This window comes from Eubalaena glacialis, chromosome 4 (assembly GCF_028564815.1).
Source record: "Eubalaena glacialis isolate mEubGla1 chromosome 4, mEubGla1.1.hap2.+ XY, whole genome shotgun sequence".
NCBI lineage: Eukaryota > Metazoa > Chordata > Mammalia > Artiodactyla > Balaenidae > Eubalaena > Eubalaena glacialis.
In genome coordinates this window covers 47,605,183-47,627,558 of record NC_083719.1, presented here as the reverse complement: position 1 = coordinate 47,627,558, position 22,376 = coordinate 47,605,183, and positions in this window count along the sequence as shown.

Genomic DNA, 22,376 nt, shown 5'->3' with positions numbered 1-22,376 from the left:
CCAAAGAATATTCAGCTAAAACTATAGGAGTACAAGTATTCTAGAAATGTGTCAGGCAGCTAATTAATAAAAATATCATATATTTTTTCTGGATTTTGTAACACGTGATCTTTATCACTTTTTAAAAGTTTGTACTTTGTTGTAATTTCTTTTTTCATTTTAAGTAAGTATTTGTATGTAATATTTTATTTATTTATTTTTAATATATATTTATTTTTGGCTGTGTTGGGTCTTCGTTGCTGTGTGCGGGCTTTCTCTAGTTGCAGAAAGCCCGCACACGCAGCAACGTGTGCAGGCTTTTGTTGCGGTGTGCGGGCTTCTCATTGTGGTGGCTTGTCTTTGTTGAGGAGCACGGGCACTAGGCGTGCCGGCTTCAGTAGTTGTGGCACGTGGGCTCAGTAGTTGTGGCACGTGGGCTCCGCAGTTGTGGCTCGCGGGCTCTAGAGTGCAGGCTCAGTAGTTGTGGTGCACAGGCTTAGTTGCTCCGCGGCATGTGGGATCTTCCCAGACCAGGGCTCGAACCCACGTCCCCTACATTGGCAGGTGGATTCTTAACCACTGCGCCACCAGGGAAGTCCCGTATTTAATATTTTATATCTGTACCTAATAGCATCTAATACTCTGTCCGTGTATCAAATATTCTATATATACTTTTATGTTCACTTTATATTTATAAAAATACATATTTATATTTTATAATTTTATTCATTTTATATTCATTTATATTTTATGTTACTCAGATAAAAGCTAAGTGTCTAGTTTCGCTTTTATTTTGTGGCTAGAAGATTTTCATTCACTGAACATCTGACCAATGTACATACCTAGTAAAATAAATGAGGTGAAATTTGAAGGAGTAAACTTGAATTTTAAAAATTCTTGAGCAACATCTAGCTTACAGTTCAGTCAAGTAAACAGGTATTTCTTAAGCAATTTTCAAAGCCTTGATAAGATATCGTCAACATGATTTAAAAGTGAGATTAGCTATTGTAAGGAGCAATTAGATCTAGCTCATACATTTGGAGTTATGATGGAAAGCTCCTATGGGTACTGTTTTATTGCACACAAAAAGAAATATGAGAAAGAAAAAGGAATTGTGTTCTCCTGTATTTTTCCTGAGGTGCATTGCTTTGCAAGATCCTGAGGGAGCAAAAGGAGAGATGAGTTACATGAAAAAAAAAAACTATATAGAGGATTTAATTATTTCAAAATTACCCATTTTTTTCAACCAGGAATAACTACAGAAGCCTTTATTAAAAAAAAAAAAAAAGGAATGGCTACTTTTCCCAGGGAAAATGGCAATAAATATAGCACTTAACTATAATAAATAATTTTGTAACCTCCTTCAAAGGTCTTCATTCTGAAGAGTCAGGTTAATTTTTGATTCCCATCTAGCCTCTAATTTGCTGTTTGACTGATTCCCTAAAGTATAGTAGCATTGGTGACCTCGAGGAGCTGTGCTCCCAGGCATATTTGATGGTCATTTAGGCCATCACATTTCAGCGTTCAACATCAAAAATTTACCTCCACTTGCCAAATTTGCTTAGATTTCACCCACATTTGCCTTTGCCTCCTATCCTTGATATAAGAATATTTACAACTACATAGCAATCTCAGACACCCAGAATGTCAAAGACGCAAAGACCCTCAGAGACCATCTCTTTCAGCACCCTCATTTTACAGATGAGAAGGGGGGCCCAGGGTGGTGGAGGTGCTTTCTGACACCCTGGCCTCTATTTGCAGAGGTGGAACCAGAAGGATACCCTGTGGCATTTCCCATCACACTTTCCTGTTTATTACCTTTTATGAGCTGGGCTGTAACATGGATTTAGAATCATTACACATGAAATCACACTCAAAAAACATACCCTTCAGACCCTCTGATGAAACAGTTAGCCTAGGGGGGTGGTGGTGGTGGGATGAATTGCGAGATTGGGATTGACATATATATACAGTAATATGTATAAAATAGATAACTAATAACTGTCCTATTAAAAAAAAATAAAATTCAAAAAAAAGGAAAGCCTATTATAAAACAGCTGAGAAAATGTCATCCACTATTCTCTCAAATGTTTCTCAAAATAATTTTTATTAAAAGCAAATAAAATGAAACAAATATCTAGATATACCTTTTTTTTTTCCTTGCTCAAAGGAGTTAATTTTTTTTTATAACATCTTTATTGGAGTATAATTGCTTTACAATGGTGTGTTAGTTTCTGCTTTATAGCAAAGTGAATCAGCTATACATATACATATATCCCCATATCTCCTCCCTCTTGCGTCTCCCTTCCACCCTCCCTATCCCACCCCTCTAGGTGGTCACAAAGCACTTAGCTGATCTCTGTGTGCTATGCAGCTTCTTCCCAATAGCTATCTATTTTACATTTGGTAGTATATGTAAGTCCATGCCACTCTCTCACTTCATCCCAGCTTACCCTTGCCCCTCCTCATGTCCTCAAGTCCATTCTCTATGTCTGCATCTTTATTCCTGTCCTGCCTCTAGGTTCTTCAGAACCAGTTTTTTTTTTTTTAGATTCCATATACATGTGTTAGCATACAGTATTTGTTTTTCTCTTTCTGACTTACTTCACTCTGTATGACAGACTCTAGGTCCATCCACCTCACTACAAATAACTCAATTTTGTTTCTTTTTATGGCTGAGTAATATTCCATTGTATATATATGTCACATCTTCTTTATCCATTCATCCGTTGATGGACACTTAAGTTGCTTCCATGTCCTGGCTATTGTAAATAGAACTACAGTGAACACTGTGGTACATGACTCTTTTTGAATTATGGTTTTCTCAGGGTATATGCCCAGTAGTAGGATTGCTGGGTCGTATGGTAGATCTATTTTTAGTTTTTTAAGGAACCTCCATACTGTTCTCCATAGTGGCTGTATCAATTTACATTCCCACCAACAGTGCAAGAGGGTCCCCTTTTCTCCACCCCTTCTCCAGCATTTATTGTTTGTAGACTTGATGATGGCCATTCTGACTGGTGTGAGATGATACCTCATTGTAGTTTTGATTTGCATTTCTCTAATGATTAATGATATTGAGCATTCTTTCATGTGTTTGTTGGCAATCTGTATATTTTCTTTGGAGAAGTGTCTATTTCGGTCTTCTGCCCATTTTTGGATTGGGTTGTTCTTTTTTTTGATATTGAGCTGCATGAGCTGCTTGTAAATTTTGGAGATTAATCCTTTGTCAGTTGCTTCATTTGCAAATATTTTCTCCCATTCTGAGGGTTATATTTTCGTCTTGTTTATGGTTTCCTTTGCTGTGCAAAAGCTTTTAAGTTTCATTAGGTCCCATTTGTTTATTTGTGTTTTTATTTCCATTTCTCTAGGAGGTGGGTCAAAAAGAATCTTGCTGTGATTTATGTCATAGAGTGTTCTGCCTATGTTTTCCTCTAAGAGTTTTATAGTGACATTTAGGTTTTTAATCCATTTTGAGTTTATTTTTGTGTATGGTGTTAGGGAGTGTTCTAATTTCATTCTTTTACATGTAGCTGTCCAGTTTTCCCAGCATCTGTTATTGACGAGGCTGTCTTTTCTCCACTGTATATTGTTGCCTCCCTTATCAAAAATAAGGTGACCATATGTACGTGGGTTTATCTCTGGGCTTTCTATCCTGTTCCATTGATCTATATTTCTGTTTTTGTGCCAGTACCATACTGTCTTGATTACTGTAGCTTTGTAGTATAGTCTGAATTCAGGGAGCCTGATTCCTCCAGCTCCATTTTTCTTTCTCAAGATTGCTTTGGCTATTCGGGGTCTTTTGTGTTTCCATACAAATTGTGAATTTTTTTGTTCTAGTTCTGTGAAAAATGCCATTGGTAGTTTGAAAGGAATTGCATTGAATCTGTAGGTTGCTTTGGGTAGTATAGTCATTTTCATAACGTTGATTCTTCCAATCCGAGAACATGGTATATCTCTCCATCTGTTGGTATCATCTTTAATTTCTTTCATCAGTGTCTTATAGTTTTCTGCATACAGGTCCTTTGTCTCCTTAGGTAGGTTTATTCCTAGGTATTTTATAGGTAGATTTATTCCTACGTATTTTATTCTTTTTGTTGTAATGGTAAATGGGACTGTTTCCTTAATTTCTCTTTCAGATTTTTCATCATTAGTGTATAGGAATGCAAGAGATTTCTGTGCATTAATTTTGTATCCTGCTACTTTACCAAATTCATTGATTAGCTGTAGCAGTTTTCTGGTAGCATCTTTAGGATTCTCTCTGTGTAGTGTCATGTCATCAGCAAACAGTGACAGCTTTACTTCTTCTTTTCTGATTTGGATTCCTTTTATTTCTTTTTCTTCTCTGATTGCTGTGGCTAAAACTTCCAAAACTATGTTGAATAATAGTGGTGAGAGTGGGCAACCTTGTCTTGTTCCTGATCTTAGTGGAAATGGTTTCAGTTTTTCACCATTGAGGATGATGTTGGCTGTGGGTTTGTCATATATGGCCTTTATTATGTTGAGGAAAGTTCCCTCTATGCCTACTTTCTGCAGGATTTTTGTCATAAATGGGTGTTGAATTTTGTCGAAAGCTTTTTCTGCATCTATTGAGATGATCATATGGTTTTCATTGTTCAATTTGTTAATATGATGTATCACATTGATTGCTTTGTGTATATTGAAGAATCCTTGCATTCCTGGAATAAACCCCACTTGATCATGGTGTATGATCCTTTTAATGTGCTGTTGAATTCTGTTTGCTAGTATTTTGTTGAGCATTTTTGCATCTATGTTCATCAGTGATATTGGCCTGTAGTTTTCTTTCTTTGTGACATCTTTGTCTGGTTTTGCTATCAGGGTGATGGTGACCTCATAGAATGAGTTTGGGAGTGTTCCTTCCTCTGCAGTTTTTTGGAAGAGTTTGAGAGGATAGGTGTTAGCTCTTCTCTAAATGTTTGATAGAATTTGTGAAGCCATGTGGTCCTGGGCTTTTGTTTGCTGGAAGAGTTTTAAACACAGTCTCAGTTTCAGTGCTTGTGATTCGTCTGTTTATATTTTCTATTTCTTCCTGGTTCAGTCTCGGAAGGTTGTGCTTTTCTAAGAATTTGTCCATTTCTTCCAGGTTGTCCATTTTATTGGCATATAGTTGCTTGTAGTAATCTCTCATGATCCTTTGTATTTCTGCAGTGTCAGTTGTTACTTCTCCTTTTTCATTTCTAATTCTATTGATCTGAGTCTTCTCCCTTTTTTCTTGATGAGTCTGGCTAATGGTTTATCAATTTTGTTTATCTTCTCAAAGAACCAGCTTTTAGTTCTATTGATCTTTGCTATCATTTCCTTCATTTCTTTTTCATTTATTTCTGATCTCATCTTATGATTTCTTTCCTTCTGCTAACTTTGGGGTTTTTTTTTGTTCTTCTTTCTCTAATTGCTTTAGGTGTCAGGTTAGGTTGTTTATTTGAGATATTTCTTGTTTCTTGAGGTATGATTGTATTGCTATCAACTTCCGTCTTAGAACTGCTTTTGCTGCATCCCATAGGTTTTGGGTCATCATGTTTTTATTGTCATTTGTTTCTAGATATTTTTTGATTTCCTCTTTGATTTCTACAGTGATCTCTTGGTTATTAAGTAGTGTATTGTTTAGCCTCCATGTGTTTGTATTTTTTACAGGATTTTTCCTGTAATTGATATCTAGTCTCATAGCGTTGTGGTCAGAAAAGATACTTGATACAATTTCAATTTTCTTAAATTTACCAAAGCTTGATTTGTGACCCAAGACATGATCTGTCCTGGAGAAAGTTCCGTGAGCACTTGAGAAGAAAGTGTGTTCTCTTGTTTTTGGATGGAATGTCCTATAAATATCAATTAAGGTCTCTGAGATTTTCCTCAGTTCTTTTCATTCTTTTTTCTTTATTCTGCTCTGTGGCAGTTATTTCCACTATTTTATCTTCCAGCCCACTTATCCGTTCTTCTGCTTCAGTTATTCTGCTATTGATTCCATCTAGAGAATTTTTAATTTCATTTATTGTGTTGTTCATCATTGTTTGTTTGCTCTTTAGTTCTTCTAGGTCCTTGTTGAACGTTTCTTGTATTTTTTCCATTCTATTTCCCATATTTTGGATCATCTTTACTATCATTACTCTGAATTCTTTTTCAGGTAGGCTGCCTGTTTCCTCTTCATTTGTTTGGTCTGGTGGGTTTTTACCTTGCTCCTTAATCTGGAGCATCTGTGTATTTCTCTGTCTTCTCATTTTGCTTAACTTACTGTGTTTGGGGTCTCCTTTTCGCAGGCTGCAGGTTCGTAGTTCCCGTTGTTTTTGGTGTCTGCCCCCAGTGGGTTGTGTAGGCTTCCTGGTGGAGGGGACTGGTGCCTGTGTTCTGGTGGATGAGGCTGGATCTTGTCTTTCTGGTGGGCAGGTCTGCGTCCAGTGGTGTGTTTTGGGGTGTCTGTGACCTTATTATGATTTTACGCAGCCTCTCTGCTTATGGGTGGGTTTGTGTTCCTGTCTTGCTAGTTGTTTGGCATAGGGTGTCCAGCACTGTAGCTTGCTGGTCGTTGAGTGGAGCTGGGTCTTAGTGTTGAGATGGAGATCTCTGGGAGAGCTTTCGCCGTTTGATATTACGTGGAGCTGGGAAGTCTCTGGTGGATGAATGTCCTGAACTCGGCTCTCCCACCTCAGAGGCACAGGCCTGACACCCGCCCAGAACACCAAGACCCTGTCAGCCACATGGCTCAGAAGAAAAGGGAGAAAGAAAGAAAGAAAGAAAGAAAGAAAGAAAGAAAAAAAGAAAGTGATTAAAATAAAAAATAAAAAATAGTTGTTAAAAATAAACAAATTAAAAAGTAATAAAAAAAAGAAAAAAAGAAAAAAAAATAAAAGAAGAGAGCAACCAAACCAGAAAACAAATCCACCAATGATAACAAGCACTAAAAACTATATTAAAACAAAAAAACCAAAAAAAAGTACAGACAGAACCCTAGGACAAATGGTAAAAGCAAAGCTATACAGACAAAATCACACACAGAAGCATACACATACACACTCACAAAAAGAGAAAAAGGAAACAAATATATATATTGTTGCTCCCAAAGTCCACCACCTCAATCTGGGAGGATTCGTTGTCTATTCAGGTATTCCACAGATGCAGGGTACATCAAGTTGATTGTGGAGATTTAATCCACTGCTCCTGAGGCTGCTGGGAGAGATTTCCCTTTGTCTTCTTTGTTTGCACAGCTCCTGTTGTTCAGCTTTGGATTTGGACCCGCCTCTGCGTGTAGGTTGCCTGAGGGCGTCTGTTCTTCGCTCAGACAGGACTGGGTTAAAGGAGCAGCTGATTCGGGGCTCTGGCTCACTCAGGCCGGGGGAGGGAGGGGTACGGATGCGGGGCGAGCCTGCGGCGGCAGAGGCCAGCATGACGTTGCACCAGCCTGAGGTACGCTGTGTGTTCTCCCGGGGAAGTTGTCCCTGGATCACGGGACCCTGGCAGTGGCAGGCTGCACAGGCTCCCTGGAGGTGAGGTGTGGAGAGTGACCTGTGCTTGCACACAGGCTTCTTGGTGGCGGCAGCAGCAGCCTTAGCGTCTCATGCCCGTCTCTGGGGTCCGCGCTGATAGCTGCGGCTCGCACCCGTCTCTGGAGCTCGTTTAGGTGGTGCTCTGAATCCCCTCTCCTCGCGTGCCCCGAAACAATGGTCTCTTGTCTCTTCGGCGGCTCCAGACTTTTTCCCGGACTCCCTCCCAGCTAGCTGGGGCGAACTAGCCCCCTTCAGGCTGTGTTCACGCAGCCAACCCCAGTCCTCTCCCTGCGATCCGGCCTCCGAAGCCCGAGCCTCAGCCCCCAGCCCCCACCCGTCCCAGCGGGTGAGCAGACAAGCCTCTCGGGCTGGTGAGTGCTGGTTGGCACCCATCCTCTGTGTGGGAATCTCTCCGCTTTGCCCTCCGCACCCCTGTTGCTGCGCTCTCCTCCGTGGCTCCGAAGCTTCCCCCTCCGCCACCCGCAGTCTCCGCCCGCGAAGGGGCTTCCTAGTGTGTGGAAACCTTTCCTCCTTCACAGCTCCCTCCCACTGGTGCAGGTCCTGTCCCTATTCTTTTGTCTCTTTTTTTTCTTTTTTCTTTTGCCCTACCGAGGTATGTGGGGACTTTCTTGCCTTTTGGGAGGTCTGAGGTCTTCTGCCAGCATTCAGTAGGTGTTCTGTAGGAGTTGTTCCACATGTAGATGTATTTCTGATGTATTTGTGGGGAGGAAGGTGATCTCCACGTCTTACTGTCCGCCATCTTGAAGGTCTCCCCAGATATACCTTTTAAAATAAGGATTTTGTGATTTATTTGGTTTAATTCTTGGTTTTATTTTAGCCACACTTTGATACATTTCATGAAGTATAGTGGCAGAATGAAAGCCAGTTTTAAAAGGCAAATTTTCAAAACAGCTTTCTTAAATAATTCACATACATTTAAATTTAAAGTGTACAGTTCACCTTTTTAAAAGCATATTCACAGAATTGAACAAACAGCACCACAATCTAATTTTAGAACATTTTCATCACCCCCAAAAGAAATCCCATATCCATTAGCAATCCTCTCCATTCCTGCCCATCCCCTCCCCACGGCCTGAGGCAACTGCTAATGAAATTTCTCTCTGTATAGATTTGTCTGTTCTAGACATTTCACACAAATGGAATCATACAATATGTGGTATTTTATGACTGGCTCTGGTTTCTTTCACTTAGCATAACACTTTCAAGTTTCATTCATGTTATGACATGTAAATACGTCATTCCCGTCTATGGCTAAATAATATTCTATTGTGTGCATATACCACTTTTTATTTATACATTCGTCAGTTGATGAGTATCTGGACGGTTTCCACTCTTTGGCTATTATGAATAATGCTGCTATGAACATTTGTGAACGAGTTTTTGGGTGGCATACGTTTTCTTTTCTCTTGGGTATATACCTAAAAGTGGAATTGCTGGATCACATGGTAACTGTATGTTTAATATTTTGAGAAACTGCCAGACTGTTTTCCAAAGTGACTGTGCTATTTTACAATCTCACCAGCAGTGTATGGAGGTTCCAATTTCCCCCCATCTTATAAAAGGCAAATCTTACAATTTTAACTGGTAAACATTCAAGTATTTATTGAGCATCTCCTAGGTGAAAGGTCCTGTTTGAGGTGCTGTACTTTTAAAAATTCTATCAATTCATTTGTGGAAAAACTTAGAACTTTTCTTAAGGGAATTCCTTCCTGAAGGAGACTATGTCAGTCAGTGACCAGTGAGGAGACAGAAATTACACCAGTAATTTGAACAGGGAAAATTTCATATAAATAATTATTAACTAGTAAAATATAATTAACTACAAAAGGGGTAAATTAAATGCTAAAGAACACAGGAACAGTAAATGTAGGAAGCAGCTCTGACATCTAGGGCTGAGAAAGAGTACTACTCAAGGAAGGAATAAACTTGGGAGAGCATCACCTTCCACTCGAGGCTGAGATCCAGACCTTGTTGGAGTGGGAGAGGCTGTGTTCCACTGGATGGCGAAGTTTCTTGAGGTGCCATGAGCCAGGGCTGGGAAGCAGTGAACTGGAAAAGTGTCTACTAGGACCTGGCAAAACCTGCAGGAAGGTGGGTACCCCTGGATCTTCCACATACTGCTGGCAAGCAAGCTGCCTACTGGGCTGATAGGGAAACTCAATAAGAAGCCTTCACTCGAGGGTGATGCCACTGGGTCTCCCACATACCACTGATGGCATGCCACAGGAACAAGAAGGACCAAGAAGAATGAAGAAGGACCATGCCTTCCTCTGCTATACCTTGCAGTATCCCTCCTGCACTCTACCAACAAAACGTAACATGGCACCAGCTGGCAAAGGAGAAGTGTTTACAAAGTCCAGATTAGGGCAAAGCAGGGTGGATTTGGAGTTGAGAGGCAATAAACCAGTAACTGGCAGTCACCTCCTTTGACTACTTACTTCCGCATGCACTGTTTTAAACATATTTGAACTTTTGTACAACACAAAGCCAACTCTTTTCTTCATAGAAGTGCAGAGGTTCTCACCCTTTCCCCCAATGAGGAGACACACAGTTTCAGCAGTCATTTATGTAGCCCACTGGCAATGTTACTTACTCTTCAAATTTAATCCCAGTCCCACTGAGTATTCTCTTATCTAAAGGCTAAGTTGCAGAATTTACATTCAACGACTTCTATGTAAAATAATGAAGGGAAGAAAGAGAGAAAAAAAGAAAATGGTTAATATATACAAATGTACTCATACATGTAACATACAAAGAGAAAATATGTAAAACTACTGCAGTTCTCATTTCTGTGATTGAGAAAGAGGCCATAGTTGATAGCTATGACTTCCTCCTTCTTTTACTGTCTATTCTATGTACCATTGCCCTTAGATGGTCAGGGCTCTCTGCCTGATGGGGTGATCCAAAGCTTCATTTCCAAGGGTCTGAGTTCTCAATAATCCGGCCTTTTAAAAGTTTTGATTCCTATGGTTTTTTATTAAGCACTACTGTTGGTGCCCCCAGAAGATCCCCTGCCTTCCACAGTCCTCCTTGCCCCCCTTGTGGAGCAATACCCCAAATTCCCCTTGGTAACCAGGATCAACCACTCCAGCCAATAGAGTTGCCCCTTTCTCTGTCTGTTGGTTCAGTAGCATAAAGAGTGCAAAATGGCTTGTGGCATTCTCATCCTATGACTTGATGGAACCATTTTACATCCCTTGGTGGAAGTCTTGCCTCCTGAGAACTTAGAACCCCAAGTCAGCCAGCAGTGGTCAAAGTTGCTGGGAAGGGAAGCAAAATTTTTGCAAATAGCTTGTTATTTATATAGTGAGAATAGCCACTTTTATTTCTGCACTTGTACTGTATTGTAGATACATGTATTCTGGGTATGAGGGAGATAGCACTGTATAAAATCTCTGATTCAAGGCATACACTTTATTCTATAAAAGAGAACCCCATCCTCTCAGAGTCTTGTCTCTCAGTTGGTGGTGTAACTGAGTCTTCAGTAAGCCATTCAACGTTTCAGTCAGCCCAGTTGCTTCTGGGGTATGGGATATGTAATAAAATCTGTTAATTAGTTGGGCATAAGTGCATTTGCTGTGAATCAGTCCCTTGATCAGAAACACTGCTGTGTGGAATATCATACACAGCAAATGCTCTTCTCTGGGCTTCAAGGAGAATTCGAAGTACACAGGTCAGATTTACGTAGGTCAGTACATAGGCGGTTCTGACAGAAGCATTATGGGCAGAAAGACTAATCCATATCCAGAGTATATGTCTAGTATGGTGGAGACAAATCTCCATCCCCTCCACAACGCAAGAGGCCCAACATAATCAAACTGCTACTGGGTGGCTGTCTGGGTCCCCCTGGTAAAGGGCGCCATGTCAGGGGCTCAGTGTTGGTCTCTGCTGTTGGCTGATTAGGAAATCGGCAGCAGTAGTAGCCAGGTCAGCCTTAGTAAGGAGAAATCGATGTTGTTGAGCCTATGCAGAGTCTCTATCCCTGACACTGTGATCACTTTGAGTAGCACTGGGGTAGCTGGGGAAAGGGTCTGACTGACATCAGATAGCATGACTTTAAAGAGCCTCTTCTGTAGTGGATGCCTTTTGATAATAAGCATTCACATGCAACACAAATATCTTCATACTGTGCTCATTCTGAGAAGTCTAGTCACATACCTTTTCTCATTCTTCGTTGAAACTCGAGAGGTATTTGGTCACCAGACCTAGAGTTTTTTTCCTATTACTGTTCTCAGATCCACATTAGATCCCTGGTACCTTTTATGGTAAATGGTCCATCTGGTCTTTGGTGGTAAGTTGCTGCCTCATGGCTTCTGTTCCTCTGGAGTCCCATCGTCGCATGAAATCAGGGGTCCTCATTTCAACGGAAGCTTCCTTCGTTGTCCTGCTTGGCCAACAAAGTGAGCAACTACAGGGCTTTTTTATTTCCCTTTATTTTATTTTTTAATTTAATTAATTTTAAGTGTCTTAAAAATTGAAGTATGGTTGTTATACCATGTTGTGTTAATTTCAGGTGTACAGCAAAGTGATTCAGTTATACATATAAATATCTCTTCTTCTTCAGATCCGTTTCCATTATAGGTTATTACAAGATATTGAATATAGTCCCCTGTGCTACACAGTAGGACCTTGTTTTTTTATCTATTTTATAGATAGTAGTGTATATCTTTTAATCCCAAACTCCTAATTTATCCCTCCCCCACCTTTCCCTTCTGGTAACTATAAGTTTGTTTTCTATGTCTGTGAGTCTCTTTCTGTATTGTAAATAAGTTCATTTGTATCATTTTTTTAAGATTCCACATATAAGTGATATCATATGATATGTCTTTGTTTGACTTAGTTCACTTAGTATGATAATCTCTAGGTCCATCCATGTTGTTGCAAATGGCATGATTTCATTCTTTTTTTATGGCTGAGTAATATTCCATTGTATATATACACCACATCTTCTTTATCCATTCATCTGTAGATGAACATTTTTTAGGTTGCTTCCATGTCTTGGCTATTGTAAAATAGTGCTGCTGTGAACACTGAGGTACATCTATCTTTTCAAATTAGAGTTTTTGTCTTTTCCAGATATACCCAGGAGTGGGATTGCTGGATCATATGGTAACTCTCTTTTTAGAGTTACCAACATTCCTACCTCCCTGAGCTTTTGTATTCCCCTGCATCTCAGCCTCACTGAATGTAGACCACTCTTGAGACCACATTTCGGGAAACCAGCCACATAAATTGTTAGAGCCACTTCTAGTTGCACGAGCTAACACGTTAAATCCAGAAGCACTAGTAAATATATCCATATCAATGCATTTGGCTCTATCTAATTAGAGCCAAATTAATTATCTTCCTTGTTCTCACACCCTTAGAATCGATTTCCACATGTATTCTCCAGGTTTATGCCAATATATTTAGCAAAATCTTGCAAGTCTTTTGGAGAGTGAGCTATTTCCTTCTGTGTTATAGTGTGTGCCCGACTCCCGTGGGCATGCTGAGTATCAGCCCTAGTTATGGGTCGAGTGACTACAAGAGGTAGTTGTAATTGTGGTGGGTCTTGAAGAGAATGATCATCTCTTTTCAAGTCATCTTCTCCAGGTGATGTTATAATAGGCTTTTCAATCGAAGAAAGGCTAGTGTCCTCAAACAAAAGAGAGCAAGCCAGTTCCACTGGTAAGGAAGACTCAGGGCAACTTGGGGTTTCAGGACTGTCAGTTTCATTTCAATACAACCAGATGTCCTTATCCCACATTTTAGGGCTCCATTTTTCCAAATGAGTGCCCTCACTTTTACATGAGAAACTTAGTGAGACGGTGAATTCAAATGATGTTAAAAATTCAACAACCCACATGACTAAATTTTTTGTTTGATTTTTAGCAATATCAGCCCATTGGCTACAATAAATAAGAGACAGCAAATGTCTCCGGGTTTTATGATGCTGTATAGTGAAATAATACTTATTTTGGCCATTTTGATGTCTTATGGTATCGTGGTTAGATTGCTTTCTGAGAGCCACAGGATTCGTTAAAAAATAAAACTACATTCAGTTCTGTCATCAGTAACCTGCTCTATTTTGATTTTTATGACTTAATGTTATTAAATGCACTTTGCAGATAGACTTTTCCTCCTGACTTCCAAGTAGGGACACTGTGATTGTGTAAACATTTGTAGATTTTAAGCATCCTCACAATGCACTGGTTTCATAATGCAATAAAAATAGATAAGCTCAATGAAATAAAGACCACAAATGTCTGTCTGCTTAGTTGAAAAGCATACTATGAAGATTAAACATTTCCCTCATAGTGGGTATAAATCTCAGTCCACAAATATTGGTGTTTTCCCTATACTCCATCATAATTTTTTTCATCAACCCCTATTCTGCTAGCATAGAGGGAACAATCTCAGCAAGGCCTGGGTCTGCCTTTTCTCTCATTTTGCACTTTGAGTCCAGGCTCTAGGGAACGTTGCTCACGTTGAAGATGCCTCTTCCGCTCCTGTGCAGCTGTTTGTGAGTGACTGTTCTCCCAGGTGGTCCTGGGTCTTTGGGCCTCCTAGGTTGCTGCCGCCTCATTCCTGGTACCTGTCTGCGGGGCAGGTTTACTTCAGGTGGTTCGTCGCACTGTGTTCATGTCGTACATTGGGGGATTGTGTCATTACAGTTTCCTGCTTCTCTGAAGTGCCGGGGGATCCAGAATCCCTGCATGATTCTGGATGCAGCCACTCTTTTAATGGAGACTTACCACTCAGGGCCCTTCTTTTTTAGGATATCCCACCTCCAATCTCTGTTCCCCTCTGATCTGGGGAAACCTCTTTTTCTACTGGGGTGGTGGAGGGTGAGGAAAGAAATTATTTTCCTTTTTTGTTTATCTCAGACACTTGGATGGCCTTGGTTCTCATTTTCTTAGCTTTAAGGGCTTAGTTCTTACACTCCCCCCTGCCCCCTCCCAGAAATCACTTCCAGGAAATCTCATAGGCCTTGTCTGCTTTCTGCCTCAATTTATCCCTAATGAACAAAGAGCTAACATTCTGCTTGTAAGGGGGGAATATAGTAAAAAATGAACAAAATGTAATATCTCACAACTCTTTTCTCACCTTTTAATAACTATTGATAAATTCTAAAAGTAGCTGCCTAGTTGAAAGTTCAGTAAGTAATTATAGCAATTATAAATTTTTATTTATTATGTAAGATAATGCATATATTATAAATGTCATTATCTGTGGTATAAATATACATTGTAACCACCTCCTTTTAAGCATTTTCTCTCAAACTTTCAACATTTGAATTGGATTCAGAATACAGAACAAACACATCTCTTAAAAGTGTCAGACATGCTAGATTTCTTTCTCGGCTCCACGGAAAAAGTAAACACAACATAAAACACCCACTAAATTTTAGAGGTTAAGAATGTGCTTTATGTAATTTATGCTAAAAAAATTCCTGAGTTATATAAACTTGTAGATTAAAAACGAGTTATAGTCATTTGGAGATTGCAGCAGAACAATTGGCAGATTAAAGGATTTATACGCAAAGGTGAAGTCTTCTTGAAACAACCAGAGTCTTCTTGCAAGTCGAACTCCCAGAGCAATTTATTTCAAAAATCTTGAAATGTCATGCAGGAAGATGTTCAGGATATGCAAAATTATTCAATCTGCTTTGATTATGTTGAGTCGGAGGACAGGTCAAGAGTGCAACAAAAGCTAAAACAGGAGGAAATGAAGTGAGCTTATTGTGAACATGGCCTTTTCCCGTTTAAAAAAAGAGGATAGTTTATGTTATTTTGAGGATTGTGAAGTGGGAGAAGCAGATCAGCCTTTCATGTTTCCGAAATAGAATTTTCCTGGCCAGCCCCACATATCCCTCATTACTTGTCCCCAGTTCTTTAAAAAGAAAAGAAATACCCTTCCTGCATTTCTTCTGGAATAATTTCATAGTTGTATTTGCCAAATATTTAAACACAATTGTGATAAGCAGTGCAAATACCTTGCTCTCTGGTGGCATGAAATGATTGAGAAAATAACTGTTTTTTTTCTAATGCTTGTTTGTTCTCCATCCTTACTCTCCATCCCTACTAGTTGAGGGTAGCTGGAGGGAGGGTTCTGTGTGGACGTCTGAGATCCCCTTTCTCCAGGGGAGAGGTAAGAGTCTTTTGCTGCATTGACTTGTGCTCCTGGAGCTGTTGCACTGGACACATGGTGAGGGAGCACTGGGAAGCTGAAGGGGGGAGGTTGAACCACAGAGGATGCTGGAATGCTGAGACCCCTGGTGGTCATGAGAGACACTGGCTTTCAGAGTCAGGGCAAAGACTTCAGTGGTGGGGTGGATCTTGCAAATAACAGAGTCGTCTATCATGAAATGAGCCAGTTGGGTGGGACAATATACTTCAAGATTCTGCAATCAAGATAGACAAAGGACCAGACCAGAGACTCTTCCCTAAATGGATTGCAAAAGCCCCAGTGTTCTTATGTTGGTGGGTGGGGTATATGGTGGTCTAAAAATGACTGAGATTGGATTTCCTGTCAATCCTAGTGTGAGAAGGCTCGTCCAGTTAGAATTAGATTTGGAAAAGTAAAGAAGCATGACATTTCATGGACCTGGGGGTTGTGGAACAAACCTATACCCATTACATTTGTTTCAAAAGCATAAGCAGTAGATCCTGCCTTCTCGCTTTATCTACTCTCCACATATAGCCAAGGTAAGACCATTTCAGGTTTCCTCTTGGACCAGAAGATTAATTCTATAAAGAGCTGAGGAATGTCAACAATTTAAAACAAGAAACGTTTACTGACTATTTTGTTAGTCTGGTAGGTGCTACCTACTAGGTACCAAGAATATGAGGAAAAATATGTGATATCGGCCCTTGAGGAAGCAGACTTAAACATTAAATCTATAAAGTGTTAATGACATCAATAAAAGGTCTGTATAATGGATGTGGCCAGGGCTGGGGCCGGGAGGCCCATCTCAGAAAGCAGTGCAAAATAATGAGTCTTCAGTCATGTTTCATGGAGAGGAAGGGACATATTTAGGCCCAAGGAATTGGAAGGGAATGGATAGAAATCTTATTTCTGCTCACCTGCAATGTCAGTTTCCCGATTATAAAACCTGTTCATATAAAATGCAGTTTACCACCTAGAGGGGTGGGATAGGGAGGGTGGGAGGGAGACGCAAGAGGGAAGAGATATGGGGTCATATGTATATGTATAACTGATTCACTTTGTTATAAAGCAGAAACTAACACACCATTGTAAAGCAATTATACTCTAATAAAGATGTTAAAAAATATATATAAAATGCAGTTTAGTACACGAGGAATCAGCAAGATTGTTTATTATGAAGATCTGGAGACTTAGGTACAGATGGGGTTGATATTCTGAAGCTCACAGAATTTGCTAACATAGTACTTAGGGAAAAAATAGAAGATCATAACTTGAAGAAAAAATATAAATTATCCTAGGAAGAAAGGGAAATCAGAAATCTTGAGGACTCCCTTGGAGAAAATCAGATCTGTAGTTCTAAGCCAGAATCAAATGATATTGGTTGAGAGTGTTAATGTGCTCTGTGCTAGAGAAATAAGTGAATGTCAGTCTTTCCAAGGAAGATGGTAGGCAATAATCTCTAATTATCTTCAACTAGAAAAAATAAATTCAACAATCCACACTATTCAGCAACCCACACTCTTCTTCAAGCCACTATCTCAAACCTTTTTCTCCCTCCTTTAGGTTTAAATGATAAACTTCTAAAAATGGCAAAGATATTTCTCTGAAAGTTTTGTTAATGAATGGATTCCTCCTGATAGACGTTCAGGCAGGAGCACAGATAATGAGAGAAACTTAATGGACCAGATGTAAAACAGAGACTACAGTGTTTAAGAATTATGTAGAAATAGTGTCTTGGCGTCATTCTAACACCAAGAGACCAAGAGCAGTACAGCAGGGGGCTCCGTGCAATGCATTCCTCAGCAGAACATAGAACCCTGTAAAGCCTAGGGATGAACGCAGAGAAGAACCCTGCCCGCTGTTGGGAGAGCCTGGTCTGGTCCTCGGGCTGCACTCACCACTGTGAGTCCTTGGGCAAATCATTTACCTTTCTGGGCCTTCACTCCCTCATCTAGAACTGAGGATAGTGGATTAGGCCCTTCTTCAGGTCCTAAGATTTTTAAGACTCAAGAGCAGTCATATATTAATATGGTACCATGTAGCCTTTGTCCTACATGGAGTTGCAGGTATGATTTATGCATATTTGTCTCCAGTCCAGAGGTTTGCGTATTCACTAAGGAAGAATCAGTTAAGGGCCAAACAGGGGAATTGGAAGGATTCAGAGCTATAGGATCTATTCTTCGTTACAAGGCAACTCTTCACCAGAAGATAGAGAAGCTTATCTAAAAACTGCCAACTGGTGTTTGCGTGGGTGTAGGGTGCTGGAGAGAGGGGGATGGCCCAGGAGATCAGGTGAGGGGGTTGCTATGATATCTGAACCAATCAAAGAGCCTAGAGGCATGACTGATGACTCCTTCTTTCATGTGGCCATGATTTTCTCTAGTTCTTCAAAAGCCATGAATTGGATCATTGTTTTTTCCTGTGAAAAAAAGAAAATTAAGTGAAAATGCTTCACAGAATATAACGGCAACACACATGTCAGGATTAATTACTATTTTTAGAAAACAGATGGAAAGAGACCTTGCCCGTATAAAGGACTGAAGATCCACATATTCTGGGAGAAAAGAGGCTGTTATTCTGTCATAGCTGCATACACAGTTTTGCTATAAAGTTAACAGAAAATTCAAGCCTTTCAAAAATAGAATGCATGGGCATGGCTGTGAGGTCACACATGAGCAAAATCTGAGTTTCTGTTCCAGCTAAGTTGCCCCTACTGAGGTCAGAGGAGAACCAAGAGGGAATGGTAGTCTGAAAGCCAAATGATTGAAAGGTGAAGATTTTCAAGAAGGGAGTGATCAGCCGTGTCACATGCTGCTGACACGACTGGGGAGTGACCACTGGATTGAGCAACATGGGGGACATTGTGACCTTGATGCAAACTTTTTCTCTGGTTACGGTGGATTCTAAAGAGAACAGGCTGAGGAGTAGAAACACCGAGTGAAGACAACTCTTTGAAGATTTGTTGACCATTTGCTGTTGTACCAAGTGAGTTGTGAAGGAGAGTTCTATAACCAGAGAAAAGCCTTCTTTGAGCTCAGGGTGTAATTGCTTTTGAAGCCATGGAGAGTCAAGGTCACTTGTGATATAATCATTCAGGAAAGTGGTTTCTTAGAAAATTTATACTTTCTTCAAAGGCAGTCAGTTTCTCTCATTTGAGTGTCTCTCCTTTTTAATAGAATGTATTCTGGACTACAAAGCAAAGCAACCTAGTGAACATTCCTTCCCCTATGAACTTGAGCTTTGCACATATTGAGTATACTTACAAGTGCTGGTTGGTTTGATTTGGTGCTGAGCAGGATCCCACAAAGAGAACAATTCAGACTTATAACCTCTCCTCCCTTGACTTTCTGCCATTAATTTTTTGAGAGTTTCATGGAGTGTCTGGTAACAGCTCTGGCCCCCCCTTGCCATGCGGTGACCCTCGTCTTGGAACAAATTGGCTCACCGGGTAGGGGTGGTGGGCAGGAGGGATGAAATCATTGTTTTGCTTCGGTGTCCGTTTTTCTCAAGAGAACTTTCACCGCCAGGGAGTCTATATTTTTAGAATTAGCGTGTTCTGTTTCAGTGTTGTGAACATTTATTTTAAACCTACTATATTTAGTGAAGATTTAATTATCCAAGTATGGAAACTAGTTGCAAGCTGTCACCTTTCATTCCTTGCTCATCAAAACAGCCCCCTGCAGCTGAGAATGGCAATTTCAGCTACGCCTGTTGAGGGCAGCAGACAAGAAAAATTCCATTGCTGGAGTTCAGTGTGAGCAGCAGGGAAAGCCACTCTGGTTCCTCCCGCTCCTGTTGTAGCCCCTCCACTCTCACTGGGACCCACTTTCTGCAACACCCCCTCTGTGGGCAGGGGCTGGTGGTACTGGGTGTCAGCTCCAGTGTGGGGGAAGTATATTCCCTTCCTACACAGAGACAGTGATTGGACTTTCCAAAGTAACACTCAGGTAACAGGATCTGTTTGTGCCATTTACAAGTATGTGAGATTTTAGGGAACTGTGCTCTGAATGATGAGATTCTTGGATTTTTCAGGGATACCATTTATTCCTTGGTTTTACTCACTCGCTTCTTCTGGCAGGGTCTGCTCCAAAGCCATGCCTGGGATTGAAGTTGGGCCAGTCAGAGGGCTGGATTGAGGAGTTGCAGGCTGAGGCAGGCATGGATGAGTTAGATTCAGGGAGGATGCTGGTGGGAGAATGGGAAGGTACCAACTGGCACAAAAAATGCTCTGAGACACAAATATAATATTTTGCACACATTCATTTACTCATTCAGCAAAATATTTATTGACTGATTGGTGGAGAGCCATGGAGCCTGGCACTACTGGGGAAGGGTAGAGATGAATAGAAAAAATTATGCAAACAAATGTATAATTACAGAGTGAGAGCTCAGAAGAAAAGGAACATTTTATGAGTGTGTAACAAAGGAAACTGTGGTGATTGGGTCAGCGGAGGGAAGTGATGCTTGAGCTGAGAGCTAGAGTGGTGCTTCCCAAGTTTCTGTGCATATGAATCTCCTGGGGATCTTTTTAAAGTGCAGAGTCCTGTTTTAGGTGTGGGGTCTGAGGTAGGGCCTGAGATGCTGCATCTCTAACAAGCTCCCACGTGCTGCTGATGCTGCTGGCCCATGGACCACATTTTGCATACCAAGGATTCTAAAGGGTGAGGATAAGGCAAAGCAGTGGGTCCTGGGGAGAAATAAGTTTCACAGGGAGGGCCCAGCATATACATAGTCTGCACATTGGTCTTCTAATCCCCTTCGGAGGCACTGAGGCACCGGTAAAGAAGCTGTTCCACTCTCTTCCATGACCAGTTCTCAGGATGTGTGTTCACCTGCCAGGACATTTTTCCCCTTAAAGGCTGCTCTTTATGTTTACTTTAAACTTCATTTTATCTTTTGTAAATAGTGGGGCTTCTATTTAAAAGAGCAGGCTGTCTTCAATAAGTGGTGCTGGGAAAACTGGACAGCTACATGTAAAAGAATGAAATTAGAACACTCCCTAACACCATACACAAAAGTAAACTCAAAATGGATTAAAGACCTAAATTAAGACCAGACACTATCAGACTCTTAGAGGAAAACATAGGCAGAACATTCTATGACATAAATCACAGCAAGATCCTTTTAGACCCACCTCCTAGAGAAGTGGAAATAAAGGCAAAAATAAGCAAGTGGGACCTAATGAAACTTAAAAGCTTTTGCACAGCAAAGGAAACCATAAACAAGACGAAAAGACAATCCTCAGAATGGGAGAAAATATTTGCAAATGAAGCAACTGACAAAGGATTAATCTCCAGAATTTACAAGCAGCTCATGCAGCTCAATATCAAAAAAACAAACAATCCCGTTAAAAAATGGGCAGAAGACCTAAATAGACATTTCTCCAAAGAAGATATACAGATTGCCAGCAAAGACATGGAAGGATGCTCAACATCATTAATCATTAGAGAAATGCAAATCAAAACTACAATGAAGTATCACCTCACACCAGTCAGAATGGCCATCATCAAAATATCTACTAACAATAAATGCTGGAGAAGGTGTGGAGAAAAGGGAACCCTCTTGCACTGTTGGTGGGAATGTAAATTGATACAGCCACTATGGAGAACAGTATGGAGGTTCCTTAAAAAACTAAAAATAGAACTGCCATATGACCCAGCAATCCCAATACTGGGCATATATCCTGAGAAAACCATAATTCCAAAAGAATCATGTACCACAATGTTCATTGCAGCTGTATTTACAATAGCCATGACATGGAAGCAACCTAAGTGTCCATTGACAGATGAATGTATAAAGATGTGGCACATATACACAATGGAATATTACTCAGCCATAAAAAGAAACGAAATTGAGTTATTTGTAGTGAGGTAGATGGACCTAGAGTCTGTCATACAGAGTGAAGTAAGTCAGAAAGAGAAAAACAAATACCATATGCTAACACATATATATGGAATCTAAAAAAAAAAAAAGGTTCTGAAGAACCTAGGAGCAGGACAGGAATAAAGATGCAGACGTAGAGAATGGACTTGAGGATACGGGGAGGGGGAAGGGTAAGCTGGGACGAAGTGAGAGAGTGGCATGGACTTATGTATACTACCAAATGTAAAACAGATAGCTATTGGGAAGAAGCTGCATAGCACACAGAGATCAGCTAAGTGCTTTGTGACCACCTAGAGGGGTGGGATAGGGAGGGTGGAAGGGAGACGCAAGAGGGAGGAGATATGGGGATATATGTATATGTATAGCTGATTCACTTTGTCATAAAGCAGAAACTAACACACCATTGTAAAGCAATTATACTCCAATAAAGATGTTAAAAAAAAAAGGCATTTTCCAAGTGAGTTGAAAATCATACTGTAATTCAAATATTCAATAAATATGTATTGAGTTCATACTAAAAAAAATAAAATAAAAAATAAAAGCGCAGGCTAAAGATATTTCTTCCACCCTTCTCCTCAGAATTTTCCAGAAAAAAAAGGAGGATAGAAATATGAATTTACCTTTGATAAAATTTGAAGACTAACCCCCCAAAAATAATATATGGGGAGTGCTGCCAATGCAGTAAAGGTCAAACGTGGACACAGAAAGACTCCCAGAGCAGGTGTTTGAGGATATAGATCTTAGACAAAGCAGGCAGGAAATTATTTTCTTAAGTAGTGGCACTCTGAGGGGCAAAACCAATTATCCCTTCTTTGAAATCACAGGAATAGCTTTTACATATGAGGTGGG